Genomic DNA, 10,000 nt, shown 5'->3' with positions numbered 1-10,000 from the left:
TCTTCTTCTCTTGCCACCCCCCCACCATGTCTCTCTAGGGAAAAACTTGGTATCCGTGCCAACTTTTTCCCCCCTCCCCTCCTCCCTCTCTCTCCTCCTTCCCCTCTCCCAACTGCTGCCAGCCGGCATCAGCGCCGAATTGCCATCTCCTTGAGCTCTCTGTGGAGCAATCTCAGAGAGCAGTAAGGTGTGACGCGGGGCTCTGCCGGCTTCGCAGCACCGCCTGCGGAAAGAGCGCAGGATGGCGGAGGAAGATTAAGAGAAATCTCGAGCAGGGCTCGGCTGCCATTGGTGTGTGCAAACGCCGAGGAGGAAGGGAGAGGGAGAGCGAGGAGGGGGGGTGTAGGGGGGGGCACCAGCAGCTGTCGGCCTAATTCTCCTAACACTCTGCTTGTGGTCATATTAGAAAAACAGATTATGCCCCTCGGTGCCACTCACTTATACTTGACATACGTTAATGTTCTATATCTCCATTCTCGGGTCTTGACGACAGTGGACTTTAGGTCGAGGAGGATAGGAGTCTGGGTGGCCAAGGGGCACAAAAGACTCTGCCCTCTCCTCTCCTGACCTTCAACCCCAGCCGGTACTCGCTCTTTAGCAAGCAAACCTGGACGTAGAATTTGCAGCTGATGCCACCATTTGCCCGTGCTCTTTGCAGCCCCTTAGGAGGGGCAGAGGTCAGAGGACGCTTGAAAGCCCTTCCCCCTAAAAGTCACTCCCTCTTTAGAGTCTTAATAGGTCACTTCAGGGCCCAGTGAGACCAGCTCAGTGGCACTCCCACCCTTAATCTTTCTATGGGCCCTCCCCCTCGAATCGGAAGTTGGGGGTCAGAGAAAGGAGTCCATGATAGTCCGTGCTCCATGAGGGGTTATAGAAAAGCCCTAAGCAAAACAAGGCCAGGATTGTTTCTGGGTTGCTATGGAAACCAGGTTCCCTCCTCCTGGCAGGAAGGGAGGAGTGCCTGAGGCTTTCCTCCTTCCACCAATCCGGAAGGCTGTAAGGCGGAGTTTACTAAGGCCTGGGGGAATAGGGCTGTTCTTGGAGGACGAACCAATCAGTCCCGCAGCCCGGCGTGCCCGTCCGTAGCCCTTTGACCCCCACCTTCCCTACCCTCTCACCTCAATATTTAAAAGAGGCTTTTTCCTCTGTGCCTTGTCCTCTATGGAGACCTGTTGCTTAGCAACCACTAGTGCCTTCTTCCCAATAACTTGCAGGGACTGAGAGATAAAATATCTGTCTATATTCGGTTCCCCTCCCCTGTCTATTTATATTTAATAACCCAAGCCCTGTCTTGGGTTCCCTTGGCACCTGTTTTACAGGGCTTTTAGAGGGATTAAGTTGCAGCCTGAAGAAATAAAGTTACATCTGAGGAAGAACTTCCAAACAGGGAAGAGTGGGAGAAAAGACTGGAGTAGGTAGGGAAGCTGTGGAATCATATTCTTGTAAATATAGGCAGAGGGGGGAAAAAGTATTTAGAACTTGGAATGTGGGGAGGGGATATCTGCAGGGATTCCCAAGGGTCCACTAAGGACCTGGAGTGGACCCTAAAAGGACTAACTGGGCTGGCATTTTTCATTCCCCACCCCCTGCCTTGCCCCCTTTTCCTGACCACTTCCAGTCTAGAGCCCTCTCATATTTCTGTATGTGAGAGACCCGTTCCTCTGGGGATTTCCAGTTTCCTAGTGTCTGGAAGTTGGTTTCCAGGAGTGGGGGCTGTATGGATGTATGTCCACCAGGCCTGGGTATCTCCCAAAGTTTGTCAGTCACAGGGAAGGAATTCTTTTGAGAGTCATCTACTGGAGAACCCCAACCTGACCCAGCAGTGGGGGCTGTACAGTATCACCACAAATGAGCAAGGAAGGCGTAAGGATAGCCTAGTGGCTGCCTGTCAGAACACCTGGGTTAGGGCCCCCTCTCCTTACTCTCCTGTGATCCAAGTTATTCACTTAATCTCTTAAACCCCTTGTTGGGGCGTCTGGGTGGCTCAGTTGGTTAAGCATCCAGCTAATATCATCTCAGACCATGATAGGGTGATGAGATCGCCCCGCCTTGGGCGCCACACTGGGCATGGAGCCTGCCTAAAATTCTCCCTCTCCCTCTCCCCCCCACCCCATCCCACTCATGCGCACGCGTACTCTCTCTTTCTCAAAAAATAAATAAACCCCTTGTTGCTTTGTCTATAGATCAAGAATAATAATGTTTACCTCCCTAGACTTTAGCAGGATCAATTAAAGTGATATGTGAAAGGAAACACTCTGAAAACTGCCAAATATAAGTAAATATTATTTTAAGGTCTGGAAAAGTTCTGACTCCTGGTAGCAGGGGGCATCATGAATCCAGCCCAGGCCTTGGCTTAGGAGCACCAATAGTTTGTTGGCCAGAGAGGTGTGATTCTTTGTCCTGTGGTCAGTCAGGTGGGGAGCTATAAATCAAAATCAAAAACACGGGGCTCTTTAGGGAAAGTAGCATAGAGCATCCCTATCATCTTCCCCACCTCCAGTCCCAGATTCTGACCTCTAGTTCCCCCAGCCAACACCCCACCCTGACCCTCCCAGTCAGCACCTTCACTGTCGTCATGCTAGATCACAGACTGTACAATTTCACCCTCCATACCCCCCCTTTTCGGCACCTCCTCCAACCCAAGCCTTCTGTGGGAGACAGATGGGGTGTCTGCGATGGAAAAGGCTCTGGGCTCTACGCCGCCTTGGGTGGGCAGCCCCCCTTCCCATCTCCCCACTACTCCCGCTCCCTACCTAAGACACTCAGATTCACCCCGGGCAGCTTTGGAAGCTGCTGAGGATTCCAACGCTCTTCCCTTCTCAGACTCAGCCCAGAAGCAGAGCCAGAATGACATCTTTATCTGAGACCTAGACCCCAGCCCCACTTCATGGAAAACCAATGCAAAGGAGGAATTACGTTAGGGAATGGTAGGCTCCATGTGAAGGGACTATGTGGAGAGGCAGGGAGGGGGCGCCCAGAGTTCCTCACTGAGGACTGGATGGCTGGGGTTTGGGGCCTGAATTGACAGAGGAGGCTGAGACTAGGCAGCTCCTTTGTTCCAGAAATCTGGGGTCCCTGGAGGGAGGCTCAGCTTGGGGAGGGGGGGAAAAGGGAGCTGACATTACAGAGCACCAACTGTGAGCCAGGCACAGTGCCAGAGCCTCTCCATACCTGGACTCACAACTAGCAGGTGAGGAGTCGGAGTGAATAGGTGTCTCATGAGCTCTCAGCATTTCTCGGCACAGTTGACCAACTTCTCCTTTGATTCTATGATTTCACTGCCAATTCTCCTACCACCCTGGCTGCTCTTTCTCTGTCTCCTTTGCAAGCTCATCCTCAACTCCTTGGACTCAGCCAAGTCCCCCGATTATACACTTTCACGGTACTATATATTCTTTCAGAGCACTTAGCACAGTGATTTCACACTTATTTGTGCAGTCATTTGAATAATAATCCTATTTCCCCCACCAGATGGAAAGTTCCATGAGGACAGTGACCACGTCTGTCTGTATTCACCAGTGTGCTCCCAGTGCCCAGCACAGTGCCTAGCATAAAGCAGCTGTTTGGTAAATATTTGTTGAATGAATGAATAAATGACAAAAGGACATCACTCTGGCCTAAACTCAGTTTCTTAGCCACTTCCTCACTCCAGAGCGGACCTACCCCTGATGTATGGACCAGAGAACAGGGTGCCTGGGAGGTTGGGCCACCTCATTCTCCTTGGGGATAAAAACTAAAACATCAGGACAGGAATAAACCAAGTTCCGGGATAGGGGCCCCCTGCCTTACCAGCACCTGGACCTGCCTATATGCTCCCCAGCTTCTCCAGGGATGGAGAGAATTCAAAGTCCTAATAACTTCGCTCCATTTGGGGCCTGAAATCACTCGTGAGCTGGAGGCGAGGACTTCCACCGGAAAAGGGTGTTGTGCAGAAAAACCCCTCTTTTCTGCCTTAGCTGAGACTGCAGAGACCATCTGTTGCCACTCCTCTGTTAGCTTCTGTCCTCTTCCCGTGGACTTCAGGGAAGGAGATCATTTGACCAAGTGGGAGGGATAGAAGGTGAGAGCAAGACAATCTGCTTGTTCCTTGAAGCGTCTGGGGCGATGTTGATGAGCTCAGACCAGGTGATTGGAGCAGAGGGACACAGGAGCCAGCAGCCTCAAGTCCTCTGGGGCTGTACTCTCTACACCCTGGGAAGCAGGAAGTGGACAAAATGACTTCTGGGAGGTGCCCAGTGTTCAGCCCAGGGACTTTATCTCCAGGGACTTTATCTGACCTCTTTGCTGCCTTGCCATCTGACCTCAAACAAAATCTGCAGAAAGTTAATGTTAGGCCAGAGGTGGCAGCTCCTTGCTCTCCCTGGCCATTTCCCATTCTAGCCAACTGCCCATCCTAGAGCATCTCTCCCGCCCAGCTCAGCTTCAGGACCCAGTTCTCACAGCGTCTTCTTACCCAGTCCCCTTGTCCTGACAGTGCTCCTCTGCACCCAGGTACTTGGGGTCATGGATCTGGAAGCCACTCTAGGCAGTGTTGCTCTCTCTGACCCCACCTGTTCTTTGAGCCCCTAATGAAGTAGGACAACTCAGGCCCTGGGCCAAGTCCCTATGTCCTCTTCAAAGGCAACATCTGTCTCCTCGAAGAAGATAAGGCTGGAGGGAGGGAGGTGAGACAGGCACAGGGGAGAAACCCCAATCCTGCCTGGGCCCTCACCCCAGATTCCACTGCAGGCACAAACAGGGTGAGGGGGCAAGACAGCCACAGAGACCCACCCTCACGTATGCCCCTGCACAAGTCTTCATGCCTCTGAGCCCCCAAATACGAGGGCCTCTCCTGGGCTCACCCGGCTACCTGGGCTGCTGCTGCTGCTGCCAAGCCAGCCTTCTTTTATTCATGCGTTGTTTTATTGCTGGCAAATGCTGCTGCTTGCCGCTGTTGGAGGCGTTCCTGCCAAATCCATCCCAACATCTTGGCCTGGCATCAGGGCGGCATGCTAATGTGGAAATTTAAAGAGCCGCTCGGCTTTAAATCGGAATTTTAAATGAGCAGCAGTGCTCCAGAGGGACCCAGGCAAAATCGAGCAGTATGTGATCCACCCTTCCTACTCCCACTCCCGTAGCATCACCCTACCTCCTCTCACCTCTCCGCTTGAGTTGGACATTAGATGAGGGAGAAGCATGGGACATACTAGGGGATGAGGAAGTTACCAGGGCAGAGGATTTGATACAAGATGGCCATCTAAGCCAATAAGGAGCTGGGATCCCTCAACTCAGGACCAAGAAGGAAGCCACCAGTTGCTGTCATGGACAAATGGAGGCAGGGACCTTCAACACAAGGGAGCAGGGCTGCGGATAGTGAAACTGACATTCCTACCCCACTTCCCATTTTACCAGGAAACAAGAAGAGAAGACTCAGAGCAGAGAAGAGGGAAGGTAGAATTCCATAAAGACACTGACGTGCAGGATACGCTTGCGCACACCAGGATATGTGCACACAGCTGTGCACGCAGGTCAGGATGCTTGCTGAGGCCCCTGGAGCACGTGTACACATGGCTCACTTATCACCCATGCGTGGAGAAGAATGATTCACACAGGCAGGGCAGTCTTCCCACATCCAGACCCCTGTCCTAATCAGGTTGGTTTCTGCAAGTTGTTAGCCTGAGCTGTGCCCCAGCTTTTTCCATGAATCCTAATGCACCAATGTTCCCCAGCTCCTGGCAGCTACCTTGAGTCAGCCACGGTGATGACAGAGCCCCACAGCAGCTCTGCCAGGATAGGGGTTGGGGATACCTGCGCTCCTCCTATGCACCTGTCCTGGCTGCAGTGTGGTGCCTTCTCTGGTGGCCATCAGAGGACAGGCTCGGACATCTCACTTGGGAGAAGCGCTGGGCATAGACTCAATTTCAGAGGGAAGAGGAGGCTAATGGGAGGTGAGAGAGGCAGTATCTGTGCCTCTCTGTGACCCACTTTCTTCCTTACCTGTTTCCAGGAGACAGGTGGCCCCTCATTATCAGAAAACATTTGTTGAGTGCCTACCCTCAAGGAGACACTGTTTGGTTTAGCACAGTGCCCCACAATCTTCGGAGCTGGGTTGATGACACCCGCAAGAATCTGGATGTGCTGTCCCCATTGGAGAGTCCACAGTAACTCTCATTGTAACCTCAGCTTTCCCCATGTTAGACTGCCAGGCCAAGAGATGCTTCCTGACCTTCCCCAGGAATCCCCTCCCTCAAAGAAGCCAGCTCCTTCACCGACTGGTGTGGCTGCCAGCCAAGAGGCTTGGGGCAGGCCTGGGGCATGCAGCTGGCACCTGCCCACCAGATCCCCAAGGAGGACCCTCCTCCCCCACTCCATAGGCCCGTTCAGATGGCCCCTGGGCTACAGGGAGACAGGGCTCACTGTTCCCCGCTCCCAGAGAAAACCTCAAGCTGGAATACCCACCACCTCCTTTTCCACCGTAACCTGCTCCGAGATCCTCTACCCAGACAAGATATACCAAAGAAGCACCAGGTACTTTTTCCAGGCAGGATCAAACACTTAATACAGTAGGAGTTGTGCGGGGGCTGGGTAAGAGGCCTTGAGGGGTGAGGCTTGGGCTGGAATTACGGGAGAAATTGCTGACGTCAAGAGATGGATGAGGAAGGCCCGGGGCATCTGGGTGGCTCAGTCAGTGGAGCATCTGACTCTTGATCTCAGCTCAGGTCTTGATCTCAGGGTTGTGAGTTCAAGCTCCCCATTGGCTCCATGCTAGGCGTGAAACCTACTTTAAAAGAGAGAGAGAGAGAGAGAGAGAGAGAGAGAGAGAGATGGATGAGGAAGAAGAACTCAATGAGAGTGACATAGGACAGGGGAACATGAAGGGAGGAGGCTAAGTGAATCTGCCTCTCTCATCTAATTAGCAAATGCAAATAATATGCAAATCACCCCCTCTTTGTTTAGAGACCACTGGGGTTTTGGATGTGGGCTACAGAGGGGCCACCAGGCAGCATCTCTGAGACCCTCAGACATAGAACACCCAGGCTCAAGAGAGAGGCCAGAGTGCAGCCATCTTGTAGCTTATTCCCTGGATGGACTCAATCTCTATGGGCCTCAATTTCCCTTTGTGTGAAATGGGAGGACTGGCCTGGATGGTCCTAAGGCCTCTGACCAGTACTAACCATCTAGAGTTCTCTGATTTGGGGCCCAGTGCTGCATGAGTTGGAGGGGTGGATTCTATTCTGGGGTGGAAGCTGCTTGGCCCTCTTGCCCTTGCCACCTGCCTCAGCAGTTCTGCCATGCCATGCCCCTCATGCCCTTGCACCTCCCATCCCAAACTCAGGCAGTCTCCTGCAGGCAGTGTTCTCTCCTGCTCCTTTACCCACACTGTTTCCTCTGCTTGGAATGGCCTTCCTGCTTTAGCCCCTCACCTGACTAACTCCTCCACCAACTCTAACAGCCTTACCCACCTTCCTCTTCCACCTTCTGGGCATCCCTATGCACTGTTTATTTCTCTCATTTCCCATTAGACTGGGAACTCCTAGAGGGAAGGTACCGGGTTGTGTTCAAGATGGAATCTCCAGTGTGAACGTATTCGTTTTCCAAGGCTGCTGTAACAGATCACCACAACCTTGGTTGCTTAAAAAAACAGAAATGTATTCTCTTACACTTCTGGAACCCAGTAGTTCAACATCAGTTTCACTGGGTCAAAATCAAGGTGTCGGCAGGACTGTGCTCTCTCTGGAGGCCCTAAGGGAGAATCTGTTCTTTCAGCTTCTAGTGGCTGTGTTGGCATTTGGGGGGGTGGGGTGGGGCTTATGACTGTGTCATTCCAATTTCTGCCTCTGTCTTCACATCACCTTCTACTCTTCTCTGCGTTTATAATCTCCCTTGGCCTTCTCTTAAAAGGACACTCGTGGTGGCAGGTAGAGCCCACCCAGCTGATCCAGGATAATCTCCGCATCTCAAGATTCTTAATCACATCTGCAAAGATTTTTTTTTTTTTCAGATAAGGTAACATTCACTGGTTCCAGGGATTAAGAGGTGGATATATCTTTGGAAGCCATTCTCAGACTATCAAGATAAACAAAGACATCTTTAAATTTCCATTTGTTAAGCATCTACCATGCGCTAGACACCATGCATTCATTTTTCTCAATCTTGCAATAGCCCTGAAAAATCGATTTTTTAGAAAGACTTATTTATTTATTATTTATTTAAGAGAGAGCGAGCGAGTGGGGAAGGGGCAGAGGGAGAGAATATCCAAGCAGACTCCCACTGAGTACAGAGCCCAACACAGGGCTCAATCTCACGACCCATGAGATCAGGACCTGAGCCGAAACCAAGAGTTGGATGCTTAACTGACTGAGCCACCCAGACACCCTGAAATGTAGGTATTTTTTTTTAAGATTTTATTTATTTATTTGACAGAGAGAGACAGCCAGCGAGAGAGGGAACACAAGCAGGGGGAGTGGGAGAGGAAGAAGCAGGCTCCCAGTGGAGGAGCCTGATGCGGGGCTCGATCCCAGATCGCCGGGACCACGCCCTGAGCCGAAGGCAGACGCTCAATGACTGAGCCACCCAGGCGCCCCGTGAAATGTAGGTATTAATGCCTCTACTCTACAGATGAGGAAACTGAATAAGGCTCAGGGAGATTGAACCACTTGGCCAAGCTCACATAGCTGATAAGTGACAGAGCCAGGATTTGAAACCACATGAGTCTAGCTAGAAAGCCAGCATGATTTTTGCCTTCCCAGTGGTCTCTGAGCCTACCCCAGGCCGTGGCACAAATTTCTCACCTGAATTGATGTGCAGAAAGAGAAAGGTGGACAACAGAAGGGAAGATGAATCCCAGTCTTCCTAATGATATTGACTCAGGCTTTCTTTTGCCAAAGCCCTTTCCCACCCTTTTAATCCTCCCCATCACCCCTGACCCCTTGTTTCAGAAGCCTGGAATCTCCCCCAGTTTGCAGCCCCCTGCCAACTACAGCTTCCCAGAAGGGTGGCACAGTGCCTGCACTTCAGACAGGAGACATCAAATTGCAGAACCAGAGGGGCCTCTGGAGGTCACCTCTTCTATCTGTCTCTGCTCACATATAGGTAGGTCTGCCTGTGGGGACAGAGCAGACAAGGTTGGGCTAGTGGGCACCAGAAGAGGGAAGGAACCATCTCTTCCTTCAGCTACCCTTTCTCCTCACTTCCTACATGATTTGTATTGAGAAGTCCTCATTCAGGTCTAACCCTCAGATATCATGTTGTAATGAAAGCTGGCCAGAGTCAGAGTCCTAGATTGTCCAAAGGATTTGGGGTAAGTCCCTTTACCTCTCTGAGGCTCTGGTTCTTCATCTTTAAAATGGGATTGAAGGGGCCCCTCGCTGGCTCAGTTAGTTAAGCTCTGCCTTCAGCTCAGGACCTCACTGGGAACCTGCTTTTCCCTCTCCACCCGGCTTAGTGCTCTCTCTCGCTATCTCTGTCTCTGTCTACCTCCCTCTCGCAAATAAATAAATAAATAAATAAATAAATAAATAAATAAATAAATAAAATATTTAAAAAATAAAATAAAATGGGGTTGAGAATAATGGTAATGGCAGTAGTATCCATCTCACAGGGCTGTTGGGGGGATAATAGCACAGTCCACGCCTAGATTAAAGCAGGCGCCGCAGGACTATTTTGTAACAGCCCCTCGGCCCTCCAGCCGAAGCCCCTTCATCCTGGGTAATACAGGGTTTTGCTCACCTCACCCCGTCTGGTCTGCCTTGCGCGCTAGACTGTGAACTCCTCTTGGCAGGACTTTGTTCATTTTTTATCACAGCCCGTTCTCCTCCCCAGTGTCTAGCCCTGTGCTTGGGCATGTAGGCTCAATCTACATTTAATAAATGTAAAGTGAGGGTATGAGTTGGACCCCCAAGTCCCGAGAGCCACAGAGCCTGACTCCCACCACTGACCCTCTGGGCACGACCCTCCCCCTCCCCGCCCCGCCACCGAGGTCCAAGAGGTGGCGGCGGCGGCGGCGGCGGCGGCGGCGGCG

The 10,000-nt window shown here is 51.7% G+C and overlaps 1 protein-coding gene across 7 annotated transcripts in view; it reads left to right on the top strand.

Moving 5' to 3' along the window:
- CDK12 (cyclin dependent kinase 12) overlaps positions 1-3,610 on the top strand; it is a 72,919-nt gene extending 69,309 nt beyond the window's left edge. For all 7 annotated transcript variants that reach the window (XR_005837418.1, XR_005837409.1, XR_005837414.1 and 4 more), the window contains one exon: positions 3,472-3,610. The gene's annotated coding sequence lies outside the window, so the exon portion shown is untranslated. The remainder of the gene's footprint in view (positions 1-3,471) is intronic.
- The last annotated feature ends 6,390 nt before the right edge of the window (positions 3,611-10,000 follow it).

The sequence above is a fragment of the Ursus maritimus genome, unplaced genomic scaffold, assembly GCF_017311325.1.
Source record: "Ursus maritimus isolate PB19 unplaced genomic scaffold, ASM1731132v1 scaffold_24, whole genome shotgun sequence".
Classification (NCBI taxonomy): domain Eukaryota; kingdom Metazoa; phylum Chordata; class Mammalia; order Carnivora; family Ursidae; genus Ursus; species Ursus maritimus.
Note: the sequence above shows the minus strand (reverse complement) of the source record. Positions and strands in the feature narration are given on the sequence as shown.